Raw genomic sequence first — 26,958 nt, forward strand, 5'->3', positions numbered from 1 at the left:
AACACTTATATAAGACAAATTAGACTTTAAAACAAACAATGCAGCAATAAACAAGAGTATTACATAATGATGAAGGGATTGCTCCAACAAGAGTATATAGCAATTCAAAATATCTATGCATCCAACACTGAAGCATCTAAATAATAAAGCAAATATTAACAGACATAAAGGGAGAAACCGACAGTAATACAAGAACAGTATGGGATTTTAACACTCCACTTTCATCAAAGGGTAGATCATAGAGGCAGAAGATCAATAAGGAAACAGTAGCTTTGAATGATACATCAGACCAGATGGACTTGTAGATATATACAGAACATTCCATCCAAAGACAGCAGAATACACACATTCTTTTTCAAGTGTACCTGGAACATTCTTCAGGATAGATCACATTCAGCCACAAAAAAAGTCTCAATAAATTATTTTAAAAGACTGAAACAATATCAAGCACCTTTTCCAACCACAATAGTATGAAACTAGAAGTCAGTCACAGGAAAAGAACTAGAAAAAAACCCACAACCACATGAAGGCTTAAAATGCTACTAAACAACCAATAGGTCAATGAAGAAATCAGAGGATATAAAACAAATACATACATGAAAACAAATAAAAATGGAAACACAACAGTTCAAAACTTTGGAATACAGTAAAAGAAGTTCTAGGAGGGGAATTTACAGCAATTTAAGCCTACCTCAAGAAACAAGAAAAATCTCAAATAAACAATCAAAACTTATACCTAAAGAATTAGGGAGGAAAAAAAAAACAAGCAAAACCCAAAGTTGATATAAGGAAGTAAGTAACTCTTCAAGTTAAAAAGGAGAAAGAACTCATTACATAAAATGAGAAATAAGAGAAAAAACAACCAACACCACAGAAATATAAAGGATTACAAGAAATTACTATGTAAAATTATATGCCAACAAAATAAACAATCTAGAAGAAATGGGTAAGTTCCTAGAAACAATCTTCCAAAACTGAATGACAAAGAAAATCTGAACAGACCAATTATAGTAACAAAACTGAATCAGTAATCAAAAACTCCCAACAAACAAAAGTCCAAGATCAGATGGTTTCAAGGTGAAATCCACCAAACCCTTAAAGAAAACCTAATACCTATTCTTCTCAAACTATTCTTAAAATAGAAGAGGAAGGAAAACTCGCTAATACATTTTACAAGGCCAACATTATTCTGACCCAAAGCCAGACAAAGACATTAAGAAAAAGAAAACCACACACACCAGAATCTCCAGTGAACATAAATGCAAAAATCATCAATATATTAGCAAACTAAATTCAACAACACAGTAAAAAAAATCATTCACCAGTCAAGTAGGATGTAAAATGGCTCAGTTCAAAAAATTTTTTAATGTGATACATCACATTAACAAGAGAAAGGATAAAAAAAAACCAATATGATCATCTCAATAGATTCAAAAAATTTTTGACAAAAATACAACATCCATTAATGATAAAAATTCCCAATGAAGTGGATCTAGAAGGAACATACCATAATATAATAATGGCCATATGTGAAAATCCCACAGCTAACATCATACTCAATAGTGAAAAACTGGGCAGCCCCAGTGGCGCAGCGGTTTAGCACGGCCTGTAGCCCAGGGTGTGATCCTGGAGACCGGGGATCGAGTCCCACGTCGGGCTCCCCTGCATGAAGCCTGCTTCTTCTCCCTCTGCCTGTGTCTCTGCCTCTCTCTCTCTGTCTCTCTCTCTCTCTGTCACTCATGAATAAATAAAATCTTTAAAAAAATATAGGGAAAAACTGAGTTTTCCCCTAAGATCAGGAATAAAACAAAGATTTCCACTCTCAACACTTTTATCCAACATAGTACAAGAAGTCCTAGCAATGGTGATCAGATAAGAAAAAGAAATAAAAGGAATTCAAAATGGTAAGAAAGAAGTAATATTGTCAGCATTTGCATACATTTCTATTTATAGAAAACCCTAACAGGAATATAAAAAATAGTGAAAGGGAATAAAGGGGAAAGGAGAGAAAATGAGTGGGAAATATCAGAGAGGGTGACAGAACATGAGAGACACCTAACTCTGAGAAACGAACAAGGGGTACTGGAAAGGGAGGTGGGCGGGGGGTTGGGGTGACTGGGTGACAGGCACTGAGCACGGCACTTGGAGGGATGAGCACTGGGTGTTATGCTATATGTTGGCAAATTGAACTCCGATAAAAAAAAAAAAAGAAAACTCTAACAACTCCCTCAAAAATATTAGAATCAATAAATAAATTCAGTAAAGTTACAGAATTCAAAATTAATATATACTGTTGCATTTCTATACACTAACAACACTTAGCAGAAAGAAAAAATAGTCTCATTTACAACTGTACCAAAAATAATAAATTATCTAAAGAGTAAATTTAACCAAGGAAGTGAAAGACTGTAAGACTATAAGTAAAAACTGTAAGACACTGATGATGGAAAAAAAAAAAAAGACATTGATGAAAGAAACTGAAAACAACACAAACATAAATATACAACTATTCTCATGTACTGGAAAAATTAATATTATTAAAATGTCCACACTACCTAAAGCAATCCACAGATTTAATGCAATCCTTATCAAAATACTAACGGTATACTTCCCTGAACTAGAAATCTTAAAATTCATATGGAACCACAAAAGAACCCAAACAGATAAAGCAGCCTTGAGAAAGAAGAACAAAGCTGGATGTATCACAAATCTCAGATCTCAAGACATACTACAAAGCTATACTAATCAAAACAGTCTGGTCCGAACACAAAAACAGACACACAGATCAATACAATAAGACAGAGAGCCCAGAAATAAAACTGTGCTTACATGGTCAATTAATCTATGACAAAGAAGGTAAGAATATGCAATGGGGAAAAGACAGTGTCTTTGAAAAATAGTGTGGGAAAACTGAACAGCTATCTGCAAAAGAATGAAATTGAATCATTTACACCATACACAAAAATAAACTGAAAATGGATTGAAGAACTAAACATGAGACCTGAAACCATAAAACATTTGAAAGAAAACATAAGCACTAATCTCATGGATATCAGCCTTAGCAACATATTTATGGATATGTCTCTGCAGGTAAGAGAAACAAAAGCAAAAATAAACTATTGGAACTACACAAAATAAAAAGCCTTTTCACAGCAAAGGAAACCATCAACAAAACAAAAAGGCAAAGTAGGGAATGGAAGAAGATATTTGCAAATGATATATCCAATAAAGGGTTAATGCTCAAAATATTATTAAACTTATACAGTTCAACACCAAACAGATTAAAAAGTGGGCAGAGGACCTGAATAGACATTTTCCCAAAGTCATACAGATGGCCAACACATAAAAGATGCTCAACATCACTGATCATCATGGAAATGCAAATTAATACCACAGTGGGATGTTACCTCACACTAGTAAGAATGGCTATTACCAAAAAGACAAGAAACAACAAGTGTCAGTGAGGATGTGAAGAAAAGGAAACTCTCATGCACTATTACTGAGAATGTAAATGGGTGCAACCACTATGGAAAACATTAGAGAGTTTCCTCAAAAAAATTAAAAATAGAATACCATATAATCCAATAATTCCACTACTAGGTATTTTCCAAAGAAAATGAAAACTAATTCACAAAGATACATGCACCCCTGTTTATTGTAGCATTATTTATAATAGATAAAATATGAAAGCTATCTAAGTGTCTTATCAACATATAAATGGAAAAGATGTGGTACATATGTTCATATGTATACGTATGTGTGTGCTAGAATAGCACTCATAAAAAAGAATGAGATCTTGCCATTTGCAACATGGATGAACTTAGAGAGTATTACTTGAAGTGAAATAAATCAGAAGAAAACAAATATTATGTAATTGCACTTACACAAGGAATATAAAAAAAACAAGTGAACAAAAAAACTCATAAATACAAAGAACAAACCTGTGGTTGCCAGAGTGGAGGTGGTTGGAGAGATAGTCACAATAGGTAAAAGGAACTAAGAAGGCAGAAACTTTCATTTATAAAATAAGTCACAGGGATAAAAAGTACAGCATACTATATAGTCAATAATATTGTAATAACATTGTATGGTAATGGATGGTGACTACACTTATCATTGTAAGCACTGAGTAATTCACAGAGTTGTCCAATCACTATGCTGAGGAAAGAGAGAGAGAGAATTATAGCTCTTACTCTTTTTTTTTCTTACTCTTAATTATAGAGAACAAACTGATAGTTACCAGAGGGATGATGGGAAGGGGAGGATGGGTTAAATAGATGATGGGGGATTAAGGATAGCCCTTGTCATGAAGAGCACTGGGTGACATGTGGAATTGTTGAATCGCTAGATTATACACCTGGAACTAATATAACACTGTATGTTACCTAGCTGGAATTCAAATAAAAACTTTTAAAAAATCACTATGCTGTACACCTGAAACTAACACAACATTGCAGGTCTACTATACTTTAACGATTAAAAATAAAAAGACCACAGGCCTTTGGCATCCTTCCCAGCACACCTCCCATGCAGGCTGCCCCCATTCAGGACCACTCAAGGCACACACAAGGCACCTCCACACCTGCCCCCTACTCATGCTGCTGCCTTCTATGTCATGCCCCTTTCTCTATTTTATACATGCCTCTTCAGTATTCTTCTGTAACCTCAAACACTTGGTAACAACATGTTGGTTTGCACACTCATGCACTGTACTGTGGTTAGTTTACCTCACTAGAGTATAAGCTCCTTTAAAGCACAAATTACAATGCATTCATTATTATGCAGTGAGTGTATGAATATCAGATAAAATATAAAGCAGGAAAATACAGATGAATAATAAACACCTAGTGAAATCTTTTCAAATCTCTGTAAAATACCTAGAGTTATCTGAAACAAAGCAAATGTTTAATAAATGTCAAAAATGAAGCAAGGAATTACAAATAAACAAAAACAAAGTAATCTGGAAGTCCCAAAAAATTTCGCAATTTCAGTCATTATCCCAATAGGATTTCTTTTTTTTTTTTTTTAATTTTTATTTATTTATGATAGTCACAGAGAGAGAGAGAGAGAGAGAGAGGCAGAGACATAGGCAGAGGGAGAGGCAGGCTCCATGCACCGGGAGCCTGACGTGGGATTCGATCCTCGGTCTCCAGGATCGCGCCCTGGGCCAAAGGCAGGCGCCAAACCGCTGCGCCACCCAGGGATCCCCCAATAGGATTTCTAAACTGAATTTACAAAATGTATAGCAGGTAGAAAAAATAGTTTTTCCAAGACATAAGGAATAGAGCCCCACAAATATTAAAGTATTAAGGAAACTTTTAACTGTGATGATACTAATAGTAATCAGTGGAATAAAATACAAAGCCCTGGAAAAAAACAGCCTCAACTATGTACACAAGTTTAATGTATCTCAAAAGCAAACATCACAAAACAGTGACAATTGTTTAATTTATGGTATTGGGTTCCCTTATCTGCATTCCTACACTCACCATGCTTCATCTATAGCTACCCTCTACTTATATTCTGATGCCTCTCAACTCTACTTGCAAGCAAGGCTTGAATTTCGAATCTCAAACCTCATCATTCAAAGGCAAAGGCAAACTCAACTCTCCGGATATTCCACGGGCAGGTCAAACTCAAGGAAGAGCAAATGGAACACATCTTTCCCGGTAAATCTCTCTCTTCTATTTCTTCTACTAATAAATGAACCACTTCTTCCCAGATGTCCAGGCTAAAAATCTGGGAGCTTTTATGAAGTTTCTCCCTTAACCTCTCTGTGGTAACTTGTGAAGTCCTGTCAACTCTTCTTGCTTCCTGGCTCTTGAATCTATTCTCCCTTTTCTTCCCCTGCTGGCATGGCTTTCATCTTCACCCTCATACTTTCTCACAAGCATAACTCCATAGCCTAATAACTGGCACTCTCTGACTTTCAATCAGTTCTTTCACTATTCTGTTTCAGAAGTGATCTTTCCAAAATACAAATATATTTATGAAACTGCTTAAAATCTTTTAAGACCTTACTTCTCTCAAAACAAAATCCTCAGTATAACATATAAGGTCCTTCCTGATCTAGCCCTTAGCCTCTTTAATCACTCCCCATCTCCAACACCCCCTACACACATATTCTCACCCAGTGCTGCCTGCATCTCTTACTCGTAACTCTCACCCATGCTTTGACATTTTTTTTTTAAGACTCTATTTTTTCATGAGAGACACAGAGAGAGAGAGACAGAGAGAGAGGCAGAGACGCAGGCAGAGGGAGAAGCAGGCTACATGCAGGGAGCCCGACTGGGACTCGATCCCGGGTCCCCAGGATCAAGGCCTGGGCCGAAGGCGGCGCTAAACCACTGAGCCACCCAGGCTGCCCCATCCTTTGACATTTTCAATGAGAACTCTTCCAGGAGGTTTTCCTGACAGCTTTCTGCCTCATATGACAAGTATTCTTCATGGCACCCTGGTACTCACCCACATTTTACTTCTTATATGGTTAATTTGTCTGTTTCTTCAGTGGACTGTGAAGTTCTTAAAAATAGGGACTTATAGTAAGTCAATGGCTTTTTGACTGCCAATAAGTTAAAGTAACTACATTCTGTGAGAGTTAATTAGTTGTACGTTCTTGGAAGGTACTGATCATATCACCTTTTCAGTTTCCCCCACAGCATGTAATATAAAATGCTATTTGCATATTGAGTACCAATAAATATGCACTGAGTGACTCCACTAAAACTCTCTCTCATTAAAACCTCAGAGAGGGGGCAGCCCGGTTGGCTCAGAGGTTTAGCACCACCTTCAGCCCAGGAACTGATCCTGGAGACCCCGGATCAAGTCCCATGTCAGGCTCCCTGCATGAAGCCTGCTTCTCCCTCTGCCTGTGTCTCTGCCCCTCTCTCTCTCTTTGTGTCTCTCATGAATAAATAAATAATTTTTAAAAGTAATAATAAATAAAACCTCAGATACCTAACATTTTCCATTTATTTATTCGTTTGTTTGTTTGTTTGTTTATGAGAGACACAGAGAGAGAGAGAGGCAGAGACACAGGCAGAGGGAGAAGCAGGCTCCATGCAGGGGCTCCCCCTAACATTTTCCTATGATTAGAATACTGATCTCTCCTTCCAGTTCCAATGTTAAAATACAGTTTCACTATGTTCAGAAAGACTAATGTTACAAAATTCACTTACTGTTTTTTTCCCTTCTGACCCTTGTTCCTCTAATCCATTCTCTATATTGAACAGCTTATTTCATCTACCTCTATTATTTCACACTCTCATTGATGAATGAATCAAATATTATGTTTTTATAATCCCTTAGAGTTGCTGCAAAAATCAGAACGTAATGTTTCTGCCCTAGAATCACTGAACACAGGAGGAAACTGAAGCTCAGAAAGAAAAACTCATATAAAGTATCTATCAATACTTGGCAAACTGATGATCAAGATGGACAACTCAGGTCTGACTCTGAAGCTGCAACAGCTATTCCATGGTGCTGCTCAGACATTAGGCTTGGCAGGAACAAAAAGCCATGTATGCAACAAGTATGGTTCAAATTAAGTGAATATAAGACCATGCAATATTGCTACAAGGCTTTCATTAGCATATAGTTTAAAAAATACCCAGCTTCGCAACTATCCTATTATCAACATCTCACATCTAATTAGATGACAGAAAACTCTAAATCCATGTATGTATTGTACTTCATTTGCATAAATGAGCATCACATGCACATTTATACACTTGCTGCTAATCCATGAAGGCTTCATTTAGATGGGATTAAGAATGGAAAACTAAGTCTGGTCCTAAGAGATAACAGACATATATGGAACCTAGAAATTAGCACAGCAATTAGCTCAATCTTTCCTGTGGTTTTTGTCAGTTTAGTTTTAATTTAGCACAGTTACTCTCACATGTAAATAAGTCCCCACTTCTGTCATAAGAAATTATGCCTCTGACACAGTTACTCAGAGCTGGAATTTTGTGATCTCTTTAAAAAAACAGTGCATCAAACCTCTGACTACAAACTATAACAATCTCTACTGGAAAAATTGAATTTTGCCTTTATCATTTTATGTTCTTATACATCTTCAAGGATTGTATGTGTATGTACAGCCATATAATACTTAAATTATTTAAATTTTCCAGGATAGACCATTTCCCTGGGTTCAATAATGAATGAATAAAATGTGACCCTAGTAATAATAAAACCTAAAACATGGAACATTCTTGCTATGAAACTTCACTCCTACATTCCAATTAAACAAACATTTATCAAACATATAAGTAACTATGATTCCTCATTTGCCTTCAGAGAACTAACTTAGCAGAAGGAGAAAATAAAAAATTATACATATTATATGATATAATTAAGAGGTATATACACAAAAGGTACGAAAAAAAGACATACAGGAATTTAAAGAAAGGATCAGGGCAACCCGGGTGGCTCAGCGGTTTAGCGCCACCTTCAGCCCAGGGCATGATCCTGGAGACCTGGGATCGAGTCCTATGTCGGGCTCCCTGCATGGAGCCTGCTTCTTCCTCTCCCTGTGTCTCTGCCTCTCTCTTTCTCTCTCTCTCTCTCTCTCTCTCTCTCTGTGTCTGTCATGAATAAATAAAATCTGAAGGAAGGAAGGAAGGAAGGAAGGAAGGAAGGAAGGAAGGAAGGAAGGAAAGAGAGAGAGAGAGAGAAAGAAAGAAAGAAAGAGAGAATGGAATCACATCCATGGGCTCATAAAAGGATAGAGGAAAATGACATCACAGAATAAATCTTAGAAGATAAGTAGGACTCCCATTGTGGGAGTGACGGAGGAAAGAGTGTTTTGAGCAGAGAAAATAAGAAGCCTCAAGGTGGAAGAAGATAGCACATATTCAAAAAATATTAATCAGCTTCGCTGATTATAGGGGAATAATAGCAAATAAAACTGGAAAAACAGAATTGTATAATCTTGGACTTGTCAGTTACCTAAACAAATCTGCTAAAATGTACCACATAAACCCCTACCACATAAATGCCAAGAAAAGGCTGGAGGAAGCACATCTTGCATGGCAGAATAAGGACCTAAAATAAAAGTCTGATATTCTATAAAAGTAATGAGATACTGGCAACAACAGTCAAAATCAATGTTTTCAAAAATCTAAAAATCAACCAAAGACTTGCGACAATCCAAGAAACTTTTATTCAGGAAAAATAGCTGACTTTCAGTAAACACAGCTTTACAACATTTTAACTTGCCCTATTTCCCTCTCCCCAGCTCTATGGAAGCCTTGGAAAACTAACAACCTAACCTGCAAACATGGTAGATGTGAACAACAGCAGTCCAGTAGCCACTTAAGGGGGCAGAAGAGGTTAGGAACTTCCCGCAAAACCACATCTCTGGAAAACTGTCACTATTTAAACTGTCTAGCAGCTCACTGGAAAACCTCCACACTCAGGGCTTATATTCAGAGGACTCCTAGCCCACATGTGAACCATCCTATTCCCAGGGTTTTTGTTAAAAATTATCAGAGACAGCTGTCCTCAGTGACAAACAGTTAAGGCAAACAAAATTTTCCTTAAAAAACTTAAAAGGAAAAACTGAGGGTACATAGAGAACCTAGAAAAGCTCCTGAGTATCTAGAAGGCATACACATGCCCAGGAAAGACTAGGAAAGGTCCTAATCTATCATCCTTGGCTTGATATTCTACATACCCCAGAAATGAAGGCTAAGGCACAGTGTAAACTGCTACTGCATGAAAGAAGCCACAACACACAGGCCCACACCGATACCTACACCCACACCCACACCCACATACACACTGAGAAAACCCTTCAGCAAAGGCTGGAAGACTACAGGTTCAATATCTAAGGAAAACTGTCTAATTATTTGCTGACCACTAAGCTAATCAAGTAGACGTCAGTGCTTATACAGAACAAACAATGTAGAATGTAAAGAATTTATCCCCAAAAGTAATGAAACAAATAACAACAATAAATGTTAGGAAAGAGATGTTTTATTCCCAGAGTAGCTACATTACATTATTAAAAATATCTATTTTTCAACAAATCATTATGAGACACACACACACAAAAAGAGAGTATTATTCATACAATGAGACAAAAAAAAATCAGTAAAAACTATCTCTGAGGAAGCTCAGGTGTTGGACTTACTAGACAAAGACTATAAGTCAGATAATGCAAATACGTTCAAGGAACTAAACAGACCACGTCCAAAAAATCAAAGGCAATTATGAGAATAATTTTTCACCAAACAGAGAATATCAACAGGAATAAAAAATTTTTTAAAGAACCAAGGGGCACCTGGGTGGCATAGTCAGTTAAGCCTCTGACTCTTGGTTTTGGCTCAGGTCATGATCTCAAAGTGGTGAGACTGAGGTTTGTGTCAGGCTCCATGCTAAGCATGGAGTCTGCTTAAGATTTTCTCTCCCTTAAGGCACCTGGGTGGCTCAGTCGGTTAAGTGACAAACTTGATTTTGGCTCATGTCGTGATCTCAGGGTCATTAAGATCAAGCTCTGCATAGGGTTCTGCATTCAGTGGAAAGTCTGCTTCTCTCTCTATCCATCTCTCCCTCTCCCCCTCTCCAGCTCATGCTCTCCCTCTAAAATAAATATTCCCAGGGCTTTTGTTATTTGTATAACTTTCTCTTTCTCTCCCTCTGCCCTCCCTCTTGCTCACACTCTCTAAATAAATCTTTTTTTTTTTAATTTAAATACAGAACAACCAAATGGAAATCTTAGAATTTGAAACTATAATTGAAATGAAAAACTCACTAAAGAGGCTCAACAGTTTAAAAAAAAAAAAAAAAAAAAAAAAGAGGCTCAACAGTAGACTTAAGGTAGAAGAATCACCAAACTTAAACACAGACCAATTTTCCAGTCTAAAGAACAGAAATTTTTTTTTAATGAAGAAAAATGAACTCAGTCTCAGACTTGTGGATTATCATCAAGCATACCAAAATACATATAACAGTAATCTCAGAAGGAAAAATCAAATTTATATAAGTGGCTGAAATCCTAAATTTAACGGAAAACATAGGGAGTCCTTAATGATAAAATGAAAGCATTAGTAAGTAACCCATATCCACATGAAAAAATAAACAGCACCAAATAAAGATAGCTATACAAATATAAAAGACAATATAAAAATATTTTGGGGGGCACCTGGGTGGCTTAGTTAGTGGCTTAGTCTGACTCTTTATCTCAGGATTGTGAATTCAAGTCCCACATTGGGCTTCACGCTGGAGGTAGAGCCTACTTTTAAAAAAAAAATGTTTGTTAAGAACACTTTTCCTATCTGGATTAAAATACACTTGCATAAAGCAGTAATTATAAAGCTGAAGTTGATGGGCTTTTTCTAAAGTAAAATGTGAAATTTGCATGAACACAGGGAAGAAGAAATGAAAAGAATTCTATTAAAGCAATGTTTCCATATTATTATTTTATTTTTTTTAGAGAGAGCAGGTGGTGAGGGAACGGCAGAGGGAAAGAGATAATACTAAGTAGGATCCATGTTCAGCACAAAGCCCAATGTGGGGTTTGATCTCACAACCCTGAGATCATGACCTGAACCAAAATCAAGAGTCAGACGCTTAACTGACTGAACCACCCAGGTGCCCCAGCTTTTGCATACTATTAGCATTAAGTTGGTATCAACCTGAACTACATTAAGATATTAAAATAGTAATCACCAAGAAAATAAAGATTATGATAAAAGAAATAAAAGTAACATATATATAGGAAAATAATACAAAAGAAGAGAGTAAAAGAGTAACAGAAAAACTAAAAATATGTAAGACATGTAGAAAACAAACAGCAAAATGGCAAACATAAAACTTAATATATTACTAATTACATTACATATAAAGAATTCCACACTCCCAAAAAGAGGACTGGCAAAATGGACCACAACAAACAAAATCATGCAATTTTATACCAAGAAAGGAAAATGGTGGCCTGGGTGACTCAGTTGGTTGACATTATACTCTTGGTTCAGGCTAAGGTCATGATCTCATGGGTAGTGGGGTCAAGCCCCTGAGTTGGGATCTGCACTCAACGGGGAGTCTGCTTGAAGATTCTCTCCCTCTGTCCCTTGCCCAACTCTCTCTCTTTCTCAAATAAATAAATCTTAATAAAAAAAAACAAGACCCATCTGTATGCTGCCTTACAAGAGGTTCATTTTAGACCTAGAGACACCTGCAGAGCAAAAATGGGTGGAGAAACATCTATCATGCAAATGGATGTCAAAAGAAAGCCAGCGTAGCAATTTATATTGGACAAACTAGACTTTAAAACAACGACTGTGGGAGCACCTGAGTGGCTCAGTTGTTTAAAGCATCTGCCTTCAGGGGATCCCTGGGTGGCACAGCGGTTTAGTGCCTGCCTTTGGCCCAGGGCGCAATCCTGGAGACCCGGGATCGAATCCCACATCGGGCTCCCGGTGCATGGAGCCTGCTTCTCCCTCTGCCTGTGTCTCTGCCTCTCTCTCTCTCTGTGTGACTATCATAAATAATAAAAATTAAAAAAAAATAAAAATAAAAAAAATAAATAAAGCATCTGCCTTCAGCTCAGTTAATGATCCCAGGGCCCTAGGATCAAGCCCTGCATCAGGGTGCCTGCTTCTCCTTCTCCCTCTGCCTGCCACTCTCCCTGCTTGTACTCTTTCTCTCAATAAACAAATAAACAAATAAAATCGTAAAAAGTAAGTAAATAAACTAAAACAAAGACTATAAAAAAAGATGAAGAAGGGCATTATATAACGGGGACAATCCAACAAAGAAGATATAATATTTGTAAATATTTATGCATCCAACATGGGAGCACCCAAATACATAAAACAATAACACACATAAAGGAATTCAATAATAGTAATACAACAATAGTAAGGACCTTTAACAACTCACATCAATGGACAGATCATCTAAACAGAAAATAAAGAAAGAAACAATGGGTTTGAATGACACACTGGACCAGATGGACTTAATAGATTAAGTTCAGAACACTTTAACCTAAAACAGCAAAAACATATTCTTTTTTTAGTGCACATGCAAAATTCCCCTGAACAGATCACATATTAGGCTACAAAACAGGCCTCAACAAATACAAAAAGATTAAAATCATACTATGCACCTTTTCTAACCACAATGCTATGAAACTAGAAGTCAACCACAAGAAAAAGACTGAAAAGATCACAAACATACAGGTTAAATATGTATCCTTGTAATGTAAACATGCTACTAAATCAATGGGTCAACTGGAATCTGAATTAAAAATTTTTTTAAATCACCCAAATATAAGTTTCCTACAAGATATACTTTAGTCAATAACCAATAGGCTAAAAGCAAAACAAGGTAAAAAGGTACACCATGTACCCTAATGAAAAAACTGGAGTATCTATACTAACATTGTATACAAGGAACTTAAAGATAAAAATTGTTACTAGAGACAAAGGGCACTTTATAATTATAAGAACTGAAATCCATCAAGAAGATATAAAAATTATAAACACATATGCACCTAACAACAGTACTTCCAAACACAAGAGGGAAAAACTGACTTAAAGGAAGAAATAGATAATTCTACAATATTTGGAGAATTCATTACTCTGTTTTTGATACTGGATAAAACAATCAGACAAAAGATTATCAAGGAAAGAGACTTGAACAAACTATAAGCCAAGTAGTCTTAGCAAACATCTATCAAACAGTCCAAGCTTTATATCATTTTCACATGCACATAGAACATTCCCTATGATATGCCATAAACAAATCTCAATAAATGTAAAGGAGTGAAATCATATAAAATATATTCTCCAACCACAAAAGAATAAAATTAGAAAGCATTATCAGTTAAAATATTTGAGAAACTTGCAAATATGTGAAAATTTACAGAACAGTCTTCTAAATAACCAATGAGCCACAAAAGAAATACCAAGATAAGTTAGGAAATACTTTGAGATAAAAACACAAACTTGGGGCAGCCCGGGTGGCTCAGCAGTTTAGCGCCGCCTTCAGCCCAGGGCATGATCCTGGAGACCCGGGATTGAGTCCCACGTCAGGCTCCCTGCATGGAGCCTGCTTCTCCCTCTGCCTGTGTCTCTGCCTCTCTCTCTCTCTCTCTCTCTCTCTCTCTCTCTCTGTCTCTGTCTCTCATGAATAAATAAAATCTTTAAAAGAAAAAAAAAAACTTATGGGATGTAGCAAAAGCAGCAAGAGCTCTGATGTAACGAAAATTTGTAGTGTAAATATCTATAAAAAAAAAAAAATCTCGGGATCCCTGGGTGGCGCAGCGGTTTGGCGCCTGCCTTTGGCCCAGGGCGCGATCCTGGAGACCCGGGATCGAATCCCACGTCGGGCTCCTGGTGCATGGAGCCTGCTTCTCCCTCTGCCTGTGTCTCTGCCTCTCTCTCTCTCTCTGTGACTATCATAAATAAATAAAAATTAAAAAAAAAAAAGAATTCTTTAAAAAAAAAAATCTCAAATCAACATGTTGTACACCTTAAATTAACACAATGTTATATGCCAATTAAATGTAAATTTAAAAAATAAAATCTTAAATAGTTTAAAACTTTAAAAAAAGATCTCAAAACAACCAACTAACTGTTCCCTTAAGAAATCAGTAAAAAAAAAGGGACACTTGGGTGGCTCCGTTGGTTAAGCATCCAACTCTTTTTTTTTTTTTTTTTTTAATTCATTCATGAGAGAGAGACAGAGAGGCAGAGACACAGGCAGAGGGAGAAGTAGGCTCCATGCAGGGAGCCTGACATGGGACTCAATCCCAGGTCTCCAGGATCAGGCTCTGGACTGAAGGTGGCGCTAAACCGCTGAGCCACCCGGGCTGCCTCCAACTCTTGATTATGACTCAGATCATGATCTCAGGGTTCTGAGAAGGAACCCTGCATCTGACTCTGCACTCTATGGGAGTCTGCTTAAGATTCTCTCCCTCTTCCTCTGCCCCTCCCCCTGTCTGCATGCTCTAATAAATAAATAAATCTTAAAAAAACAAACAGAAAAAGAATAAACTAACCCAAAGCCAGTAAACAGAAAGAATTACAGTGACTTAAATACAATAGAGAAAAAAAAGAAAGTAAATCAACAAAATAAAAAGTTGGTTCTTTGAAAAGATCAACAGAATAAATAATCATTTAGATTAAACAAGAACGAAAAAGACCCAAATTACTAAATAAGTAATTATTACCTTACATAAATAAAAATTATTGTAAAGAATTATAGGGAATACTACAAACAGCTGTAATCAAATTTTATAACTATTTTTTTAAAGATTTTATTTATTTATTCATGAGAGACAGAGAGAGAGAGAGAGGCAGAGACACAGGCAGAGGTAGAAGCAGGCTCCATCAGGGAACCTGACGTGGGACTCGATCCCGGGTCCCAGGTCCACATCGTGGGCTGAAGGCAGCACTAAACCGCTGAGCCACCAGGGCTGCCTAAATTTTATAACTAGATGAAGGGGATAAATTTCTAGGAGACACAAAGTTCTAAAATCTATTCACAAAGAAATTCTCTGAATAAAAGCCGTAACAAGTAAAGAAAAGTCTAAGATCAAATGGTTTCACTAGTGGATTCTACCAAAACTTAAGAATGAATACCAATCCTTAACAAACTTTCCCAAAATACAGAAGAGATGGAAACACGTCTCCATTTATTCTGTGACACCAGTTTTCCCTGATTCCAAAACCAGAGAAAGACACTACAAGAAAACTACAAATATATATTTACTTATATAAATGCAAAACTCCTGAGAAAATGCCAGCAAACCAAATCCAGAAACATACACAAAGGATGATCATACATAAACCATGACCAAGCATGGATTGTCCCAAGCATGTATGATTGTTTCAACATATGAAAGTCAACTAATGTCATACATCAAATTAGTAAATGACATACAGCACACAATCATCTAAATAGGCACTGAAAAAAAGACAAAATTCAACATTCTTTCATGATAAAAACAAGACTAAGTCAGAAATAGAGGAGAACGTCATCAACATGAAAAAGGACATATAAGAAAACCCACAGCTGGGCAGCCCGGGTGGTGCAGCGGTTTAGTGCCGCCTTCAGCCCAGGGTATGATCCTGGAGACCTGGGATCGAGTCCCACATCGGGCTCCCTGCATGGAGCCTGCTTCTCCCTCTGCCTGTGTCTCTGCCTCTCTCTCTCTCTCTCTCTCTCTCTCTGTCTCTCATGAATAAATAAAATCTTTTTTTTTTTTTTTTTTTTTTTAAAGAAAAAACCCACAGCTGGGACACCTGGGTGGCTCAGAGGTTAAGCACCTGCCTTTGGCTCAGGGCATGATCCTGGAGTTCCGGAATCAAGTCCCACATCGGGCTCCCTGTGGGGAGCTTGCTTCTCCCTCTGCCTGTGTCTCTGCCTCTCTCTCTGTGTCTCTCATGAATAAATAAAATCTTAAAAAAAAAGAAAACCCACAGCTAACCTCACACTTAATGATTACCCTGTAAGATCAACAACAAGACTGGATTGGATGTCTGCTCTCACCATTTGTATTTAATATTATACAGTAGGTTCTAGCCAAGGCAAGAAAAATTAAAAGGATCCAGATTGGAAGGGAAAAAATGAGACTACTTCTTTCTCATCAGAGATGACACATCACATGTATCTAAAATCCTAACAACTCATTAAAAAACTACCAGAACTGTTAAATTAGTTAGGGATATTTGTAAGATACAGAACTACTATACAGAATTCAACTATGTTCCTATATACTACAAATAACCATCCAAAAATAGAATTAAGAGGGGCACCTGGGTGGCTCAGTGGTTAAGCATCTCCCTTTGGCTCAAGTCGTGATCCTGGGGTCCTTGGGTCCTGGGATCAAGTCCTGCATTGGGCTCCCTGCATGGAGCCTGCTTTTCCCTCTGCCTAGGTCTCTGTCTCTCTCTGTGTGTCTCTCATGAATAAATAAATAAAATCTGGGATGCCTGGGTGGTTCAGTGGTTGAGTGTCTGCCTTCAGCCTAGGGTGTGATCCCATTGTCCTGGGATCGAGTTCCACATCACACTCCCCACATGGAGCCTGCTTCTCCCTCTGCCTATGTCTCTGCCTCTCTCTTTGTGTCTCTCATGAATAAATAAATAAAATGTTTAAACAAATAAATAAAATCTTCTAAAAAATAGAATTAAGAAAATAATTCCATTTATAATAGCATCAAAAGAATAAAATATTAAGAAACAAATTTTATCCAAAAAAATGCAATTGTTAAACATGTAAAACTAGAAAACATTATTGAAAGAAATTTAAAATCTAAATAAAAGGGGGCACCTTGGTGGTTCAGCCAGTTAAGCACCTGCCTTTATGATCATGATCTCAGGGTCCTGGGATGGAGCCCCACATCCAGCTCCCTGATCAGTGGGGAGTCAGCTTTTCCTTCCTCCTCTGTCCCTCCCCCTATCCATGTGCTCATGCTCTCTGCTCTCTCTTCTCTCAAATAAATAAGTAAAATCTTAAAAAAATATATCTACATAAATGAAAAGATATTTCATGTTAATGGACTGGAATACTAATACTGTTAAGATAGTAATATTCCTCAAATTGATCTACAGGTTCAATGCAATTCCTGCCAAAATTCCAACTGGAAAAAGGTGCCAAGATAATTCAGTGGAGGAAAGGATAGTTTTTTCAACACATGGTGCTGAAATAACTGAACATCTATAAGCAAAACCATGAAGTTAGACCTCTATCTCACACTATATACAAATTCACCAAAAAAGATAGAACACCTAAATGTAAGAGATGAAACTCTAACATTCTTGGAAGAAAATACAGAGTAAGTCTTTATGACCCTGAATCAGGCAATGGTTTCTTAAATATGAACCCTAAAGGGGGCATCTAGCTGACTCAGCTGGTGGAAGATGTCACTCTAGATCTTGGGGTCATGAGTTCAAGCCCTATATTGGGCATGGAGCCTACTTAAAACAACAAAAAAATGAAACCTAAAGCACAGGCAAAAAAAGAAAAAATAAATAAACTGAAGTTCACCAAAATGAAAAACCTCTGTGCTTGAAAGGGACACCATCAAGAAAGTGAAATGACACTCACTGAATGGGATGTTTGTATTTACAAATCATATAGCTAAGTACCTAGATTATATAAAGACATCTTACAACAATAAAGACAACTTAATTTGAGAATGGGCAAAAGAATACAGATTTCTCTAAATATATACAAATAGCCAAAAAGCACATGAAAATATGCTCAACATCATTATCCATCAAGGAAATGCAATCAAAACCACAAAATATTACTTCATCCCATTAGAATGGCTAGAATCATAGAGTCGGATAATAACAAGAGTTAGTGAGGATGCTTAGTAATTGGAACCTTCATACATTGCAGGCAGAAATATGAAATGGGGCAACCACTTTTGAAAACAATCTGGCAGTTCCTCAAAATGTTAGAGTTCTAGAATTACCATATGACCCAACAATTCATGTCCACACGAAAACTTGTACTCAGAAGTTCATAGCAGCATTATTCATAATACCCAATAGAGGAAACAATCTAAACACCTGTTAACAGATTAATGGATAAATAAAATGCGGTATGTCTATAAAATGGAATATTATTCAGCAATAAAAAGAAACAAAATGCTGGTATATTCTAGAACATGGAAGAACACTGAAAACATTACGCTAAGTGAAAGAACCAAGTAACAAAAGAGAACAATTTGTATTTTTATATTTACATGAAATATTTAGATAAGGCAAATCTACATTGACAGAAAACAGATCAGTAGTTGCCTAGAGATGGAGGGGATGATAAGTGGGACAGCTGGGGGTGACAGGTAAGGAGTATGCAGTTTCTTTGTGGGGTAATGAAACTGTTCTAAAATTGATTGCAGTAATGAACGTACAACTCGATAAAAAATTGTATACCTCAAATGGGCAAATGTATGGTATGTGACTTATAATTCAACAAAGCTGTTACCAAAAAGAGTAAGCTGGAACCTACCCACTAAATCTTTTGGGCTGGCTGCTGACTGAAACAAAAGATTTAAATAGCATCCATGGTCTCCAAAAAAAATATCAAGAATGTCTAGGATATAATCAAAAAAAGTCAATCATCATACCAAGAACCAGGAAAATTACTTGAATTTTAGAAAAGACAATTAACATATATAATATCACACATGAATCAAATGTCAGAATTACCTGACAAGGATTTTAAAGTAGCCATCATGCTTTAATGAGCAGTGATATACTATTAAAACAAACAAAAAAGTTTACCAAAGAAATAGCAAATACAGAAAAGAAACAAATGGAAATTACAGAACTGAAAAATAACCAAAACAAAAAGCCATTAGATGGGCTCAATCACAGAATGAATACAAGAGATGAAAAAAAGTTGAAAGCGGAAGTAGAACAAAAGGAATTACCCAATCTAAACAACAGAGGGAAAAAATGCCTCATGCACTGTAAGATTATAACAAAAGATCTAAGAGTTGTATTTTCACAGTCACAGAGAGAGAGAGTGCCCCTGAAAAATCATTCTAAAAATGGCTGAAACATCCAAAACTTGAAACATCCAAAATGGCAAAAGACATAAACTTACAGTTCAAAAAGCTAACATAGGAGCACCTGGTTGGCTCACTCAGTAGAGCATGCAACTCCTGATCTCAGGGTTGTGAGTTCAAGCCCCACATTGGGCATGGAGCCTACTTTAAAAACTAAAAATAAAAAGCTAACAGAACTCCAAATAGGTTAAGCCCAAACAAATTCCTGCCAAGATATATCATAATTAAACTTCTGAAAACTAAAGACAAAGAAAAAGCCTTTAAAGCAGCCAGGGAGAAAGAATATACCACCTGGGGGATCCCTGGGTGGCTCAGCGGTTTAGCGCCTGCCTTTGGCCCAGGGCACGATCCTGGAGTCCCGGGATGGAGTCCCGCATCAGGCTCCCTGCATGGAGCCTGCTTCTCCCTCCTCCTGTGTCTCTGCCTCTCTCTCTCTCTATCATAAATAAATAAATAAATAAATAAATAAATAAATAAATAAATAAATAAATAAATAAATAAATAAATAAATCTTTAAAAAAAATACACCACCTCAAGGAAAACACAAATTCCAATAATAGAGGATTTCTCATCTGAAATCATGGAGGTCTAAGAGAGGTGGCACAACATTTTCAAATGCTGTAAGAGTCGTCGTCAACCACAAATTCTACAAAGAGAAACAGCTGAAAAGATCTTAAGAAAACTAAAAAACAAAAGTTCCACAGTTTATATCTTAGTACTAACAAATCACAATGTATATGGGACCATTAAATGAGCAATTACAGGTTTTTCTTATAACAGTAAATATTTGGGAATTACAGATTTCCCCCTCACAAACACCAATGCCAATTAGATACATATATGTAGATGGCTTAATGCATATTCTCTACTTTCTTAATTCTCTTAAAAAGAGTTCTAAAAAAAAAAGTTCTGTCACTGTTCAAGATCTTTTATCAATTTGATAGTTTTTGTTCTACTTTTTTTTATTTTTTTTTTTAAGATTGTATTTATTTATTCATGAGAGACACAGGCAGAGACATAGGCAGAGAGAGAAGCAGGCTCCATGCCAGGAACCTGATGCAGGGGTACTCGATCCCAGGACCATGCCCTGAGCCAAAGGCAGATGCTTAACCCCTGAGCCACCCAGGTGTCCCAGTTTTTGTTCTACTTGAAAATTCCAAAACTTATGAGCCTCAAATCAGAGTTATTTGTTTAAAGAAGATGGAAGATACATATGTCTCAACAATCCATAAGATCCATTTTAAATAGTATCTGCTGGGACACCTGGGTGGCTCAGCGGTTGAGCACCTGCCTTCTGCACAGGGCGAAATCCTGGAGTTCCAGGATTGAGTCCCACATCGAGCTCCTGGCATGGAGCCTACTTCTCCCTCTGTCTCTGCCTCTCTCTCTCTCTCTGTCTCTCATGAATAAATAAATAATCTTTTTAAAATAAATAAATAGTATCTGCTAAAGAGGAAGCCTGAATGAACCTCTATAATCATGTAACAGCTTAACTATGTTAAAAGCCAAGTATGAGGGATCCCTGGGTGGCGCAGCGGTTTAGCGCCTGCCTTTGGCCCAGGGCGCGATCCTGGAGACGCAGGATCGAATCCCACGTCGGGCTCCCGGTGCATGGAGCCTGCTTCTCCCTCTGCCTAGGTCTCTGCCTCTCTCTCTCTCTCTATCATAAATAAATAAAAATTAAAAAAAAAAAAAAAGCCAAGTATGAGAGCAAATATTATTTATCTTAATCCACTAATTTATTACTAATATATATGTTTTTTTAAACAAGAATGACTATGCAAGTATGACTAATGACCTGTTAATCAGCCAAGAAACAAACAGATGGTCATCTTGCAAAACTGTGAATTCAAGATCTGTTTCACATTATTTACCAACTGACTCACTCAACTAATTTTTATCGTTTTTAAATATACTAAGTACTGTACAAGGCAGTGATAAAAAGATAAATAACATATTACAACACTGTGATATAATTATTATAGAATATATATCCAGTCTTCATTCCTGGCTCCTGGCACAGAGCTAAAACCTTTAGAATTTTCTTGATGGGGTAAGAAGAGCATCTTTTGTTACTCATAATAAGCCCCTTTCAACCATATCTTGGAGAATGAGGGGTGGTTGCCATAAGAACCAACCTCTGACCTCAAGATGGGGAAAAGAGGTGCAGATTGAGTTTATCACAATCAACCAATGATTATGCCTACATAACGAAGCCTCCATAACACCCTAACTGAAGGGAATCAGAAGCTTCTGGGTTGGTGAACACATGAAGGTGTCGGGAGGATGGTGCCCCCAAGGAAAAGCACAGAAGCTCATGGAAGCTCTATGCCCCTTACTACATACCTTGCCCTATGCATCTCTTCCATTTGCTGTTCCTGAATTATACCCTTTATAATAAGCAAGTAATGGTTAAGTAAAGAGCTTTCTGGAGTCCTGTGAGCCATTACAGCAAATTATTGATCGGAAGAGGGGATTGTAGGAAGCCCCAATTTACAGTCAGCTGGTCAAAAGTGCAGGTCACAACATGGGACTTGCAACTAGCGTAGCAGTGGGGGGTACAGGAGGTGGGCAGGGGCTAAGTTCTCCACCGTGGAGACTGCACAAACTCCAGGTAGGTGGTGTCATAATTAGGTTAACTCGTAGGACACCCAGTAGGGGTCTGGAGAGTTGGAGAACGTAAGGGAAAAGCCCACATATGTGATGTCAGTAGCGTCATGAGTAGTGTAGAAAAAACAGTAGGCATGATCTTAGATCTCAAGAAACTCCTTGTCATGACAAAAATAGGTGCACGAGAAATCATTTAAATAAAATGGTATGTACTTTAATGGTACATGTACCAAGTGCCAGGAAAGTAAGCAACTAATGATGCCAAGAAAAATGACATTTATCCTAATTTTCACGAGTTAAATACTGTAATTTCTCAGGGTTCTATCATTCCCTCTTCAAGCTCTCAGCCCAGTTCTCAGCCTGAGCTCACATAAAAAGCAATGTTTTAATTTTAAAAATTGTATGTATGTGGGCAGCCCTGGTGGCGCAGCGGTTTGGCACCGCCTACAGCCTGGGGTGTGATCCTGGAGACCCAGGATTGAGTCCGATGTCGGGCTCCCTACATGGAGCCTGCTTCTCCCTCTGCCTGTGTCTCTGCCTCTCTCTCTCTCTCAAATAAATAAATAAAACATTTTTTTAAAAATAAAATAAAATAAATAAAAATTGTATGTATGTATACATTTATTTGAGAGAGAGAATGCACTAACCAGGGAGCCCGACATGGAACTCAATCCTAGGACCCCAAGATCGTGACCTGAATGAAAGGCAGCTGCTGAACCAACTGAGCCACCCAGCTGCCCTGGGAAGCATTTTTTAAATGAGAAGGTTTGGCCCCACACCAAACCAACTCTCTATGGAAGCCTTCACCCTCTCATCCTTATTCTTTAAAAGCTCCCCAGATGGTTTTACAGTAGCGCCTGGGTTAAGTGAATGAAGTAGTGCTTGGGATGGAAATGACCATCTCTGTTCAGGAAAAATGTAACCCAAGCCTCAACCAATCTTCTGGCAATGAAGAGAGAGAGAGAAAGATTTCAAGTAGAAACAATATGAGCAATAAGAGACCAGCTGTGAAAGAAGAGGATTCTAAGGTTTCTAATAACAAGAGTTAGGGTGAAGGCCTAAAACAGGACAAGGAGTATGTGCTTGAGGGGGCTCAGTGAGTAGAGGGAAGGGAAAAGAAAATATAACCAAGTTTGGAATACTCAGTATCCAAATTTAGTTATCCAATAGGTGATGAAAATAAAGAACTTGAAACTCAAGAAAAATGCGGACTGAATACACATCTTTGAAAACCATAAATCTACTGGTGCTATTTGAAGCTAGGATAGGAAGTGTAATCACACAAGGAAATTAGAGAACAAAGAAAAGAACAGAAATTGAAACTCTAAGGAATACTACATTAATCAGAGAAAATAAAAAAGGGGGAAGCATCAAAGGAAGGTTTTTATCTTTGTTTTGGAAGGTGTAAACTGTACCATGTATGCAAGATGAGAAAAATATGAGAATATAGAGCAGATCAAAGATGTTAGCCTTAGAAAGGAGGACCCTTTGTTCCCTGGTAAAAGGAAATGAGATCAGAAATCAAACAGGCATAGGCATACTATCATTTTTAATGACAGATTCTTAAGAGTTCAGGGCTGAAGCCCACCAATTTCTTGTGAATTTTCTGCTGATTGCAAAATAAGCAATGAAGAAACATCAAGAGCAGGACGAAGGGAGGAGAATGGTAAAAATCTTTTAAGAAGCCATTCAGATTTTAGTACGTAAGAATATTCTAGGAGGTAAGAGTAAAGTTAGAATCCAGAAGTCTAGAGCAGCAACCCAGGTCACTTACATGATTTTCTCTAGTCTGCTCTGGAAAAGCAACAGTTTGATCCTGGCTTGTAGACCATTAAAGCAAGTGTGGGAAGAATGAGTTGAAGACAGTAATGTAGCTTTTATGATTTTGAAAAGTCAAATTTACTTCACTCTTTGCAAAAAAAAAAAAAAAGACCGTAGTTGCTTCCTCTGATTGCCAGAAAGAGGGTTGGGGAAAGGGAGAGATACTCTCCTCTGTCACTCTCACAAAACTTGTGAGAACTTTCACTCCCAAGCATGTTTGATCCCTCCAGCAGCTGATTCCAAGAATTCTACACCTGATTCCCCCGGGCTCTTCAAGGATGAAAATTCCCTGCAGGGCTGGACTCCCCAGCTGAGAGATACACAAGTGAACACTTCTTCTGGGAGACCTGGGTGGCTCAGCAGATGACCCACTGCCTTGGCTCAGGGCGTGATCCCGGGGTCCTGGGATCGAGTCCCACATCGGGCTCCCTGCACGAAGCTTGCTTTTCTCCTTCTGCGTGTGACTCTGCCTCTGTGTGTGTGTGTGTGTGTGTGTCTCGTGAATAAATAAATTAAATCTTTAAAAAAAAAAAAAAAAAAACCAAACCACTTCTTCCACGCAATGCTACTTTGGAGAGGAGATAAACGGGGTGTGTGTGTGTGTGTGTGTGTGTGTGTAAGGAAATAACCATATTGTGAAGCTCCCTAAGAATCCTTTACAAAGCCAATGAATATAAAACAATACTTGACACAAAAATAGCCAACTTGTTTTCTTCCTGCATAAACGTAGTGAGTAAATAATTGATAATGTAACGTCTCTCGCACTTGGAGCTCAATAATCTGTCCTGCCATGTCCCACATCACTCCTCCAATAGTGAGTGGAATCCCTCTGGATCATGGGCCTCTTGTACCACCATCTGGAGGAGGAGAGGCGGACTGTGCACCCGGCCCACTGTGCGCCAGGCTCGACGGGCTCCGCGTGCAGCTCCTCGGAAGACGGACTGATGTTAACTACAGATCTGGCACCCGGTAGAGCACTAGAGTGCTGACGGTTCGGGTGCGACGGATGAAAGTGGGGAGAGGAGTCGAGTTCGCAGACGAACGCATCTGGGAGCAAAAGGGCAAAACCCAGGGCCATAAGAGGTTGCGGGGGAGACTAAAGGTACGGAGGACCGGGCAGCAGAAGGCAGGGACGAGGGCGACTGCGGAAACGAAACCCCGGCACTCGTGCGGGCAAAGTCCGCTGTGATCCCGGCGGGACGCGGGGGCGGGAAGGGGCTCATCCCCGGGAGGCGCCCCGAAGGGCTGCAGAGGCCGGGAAACGGTGCCAGCGCCGCGAGTCCCGGGGAGGGGGCCGGGGGGAGGGGCCTGGGGAGAGGCGGGGAGGGTCGGCGAGGAGCGGGTGCGCGAGCGGGAGCCGCGGGCCGGGCGGGGGCGGGGCCGGACAACTGCCCCCCCCCCCCCGCCCAGCCACCGGGGACGGATGCGGAGACGTGCGAGCCGGGCTGACGCGGGGCAGTGGGATGCCAGGGCAGAGTGGCCGGGGCCCGAGGCGGGGCACGGCGACGGGAAGGCGGCGGGGCCGGGGCGGGGGCCGGGCGGGGGCCGGGCGGGGGCGGGGGCGGGGGCGGGGCGGCGCTCCCACCGAGCCACAGCGAGCGCGGCGTCTCCCTTACCTGGGATGAGCGAGGAGCCGCCGCGCCGCCTCCCCAGCATCCTGCGCTCGGCCGCTTCTCCCACTGCCCTAGGGGGGGGCCATTCCGCCCGCCCCGGGAGCCCGCCCTCACCGCCAGGCGCCAGCGGCCGCCAGCCCGGCCCGGCCCCGCGGAGCAGCGCCAACGCGACCCGCGCCCGCGGCCGCCTCAGCAGCGACTCCCGCCGTCGCTGCCTCAGCGCCGGCCGCCTGCCTCCCGGGCGGGCCCGGGATCTCACGGATGCGGCGATTGGCTGCCGCCAGCCCGGCCGGGAGATGTGTCGGACCCTCTGATTGGTGACTTTCGCTAGCTCCCGCCCGCTGGGGGCGGTGCTTGGAATAGCCCGGGTCCAGCGGGCGTTAAGGGACCAAGCGGGAGGGACCTGACGTCGCGGCCGGGCGGGCGTGCCTGCGTCCCTGCGCGTGCGCGCTCCCCGCGACGGCTCCGGGGCAGCCACCTGCGGGGCCTGGTGGTTGCCCTGGCGACCGCGCCCGGCTGGGGGTGTGCGCCACGCGGTCCGTGGCACGCGGCAAGAAAAGGAGCTTCTCCAAGCCGGCGCCCCCCCACGTCCGCCGCTTCCATCCAGTCCCACCTCTCCGGCCGCTTCTGGCCGAGGAGTTCCAGACTCCCTGGGAATAGCTCAGGGGCCGAGAGGGAATCCACGCGATATTGCATCCCACACAGAAGTGCGAGGGATGGGAGATGCGGCCCAACCACAGGGGAGGCGAACTGATCCTGGAGAGAAAGAAGTGAGAACTGGAGAAAAGGCCAAGGAACGAGCGACGCTGGGGAGAGGGATGAAATTTCCAACTGAAAGTTAACAGTTGGCGCTGACGACTCCTCCACACCAGCTTCCGACAACGCGAGTGTCTCACTTGTATGAACTGTGAGAGGAGATTCAAAATGCAGTAAGCAGGGCCTCGTCCAACTCTGGGAACGCCTCAGACTTTTGACTTTCGTCAATCGAACTTTCTACTTTTGTCAATTGCAACTTGTTGGTTTCAGCTCCACCATCTTCTCCACTTAACCTTCTGCTTTGGACTGAAAGAGAAAATGCTAACCTCTGACGGCTAAATAGTTATGTGTTAATGAGTCTAAACTCAGCCAGCAGCAATCATAATTATGTTAAAACGACTTATGTAACCTTGTGGCTTTTGCCTTTAGAAGCTGGATCTAATGCATCCTTGAAATTCAGAGCACACTTTGAATTTCAGTGGACTCCATGTCTCCTCCAAATAAATGCTTCGATTGCCTTACCTCCTCTTCTTGATGGACAGAACACATTGCAAAAAGGCATGGGCTCAGGGATCTAATCTAATAAAGATATTCAAAATTCCTGTCAACCATATTGGAATG

At 39.7% G+C, this 26,958-nt stretch overlaps 1 protein-coding gene across 2 annotated transcripts in view; it reads right to left on the minus strand.

The window, feature by feature from the left end:
* Positions 1-25,743, minus strand: part of TPST1 (tyrosylprotein sulfotransferase 1) — a 141,561-nt gene extending 115,818 nt beyond the window's left edge. Inside the window, exon 1 of one of the 2 annotated variants that reach the window (XM_072837608.1) lies at positions 25,585-25,743. The gene's annotated coding sequence lies outside the window, so the exon portion shown is untranslated. The remainder of the gene's footprint in view (positions 1-25,584) is intronic. The other variant, XM_072837607.1, reaches the window with a different exon arrangement.
* Between the last annotated feature and the right edge of the window lie 1,215 nt (positions 25,744-26,958).

The sequence above is a fragment of the Canis lupus genome, chromosome 8 (genome assembly GCF_048164855.1).
Source record: "Canis lupus baileyi chromosome 8, mCanLup2.hap1, whole genome shotgun sequence".
In the NCBI taxonomy this organism is placed as follows: Eukaryota; Metazoa; Chordata; class Mammalia; order Carnivora; family Canidae; genus Canis; species Canis lupus.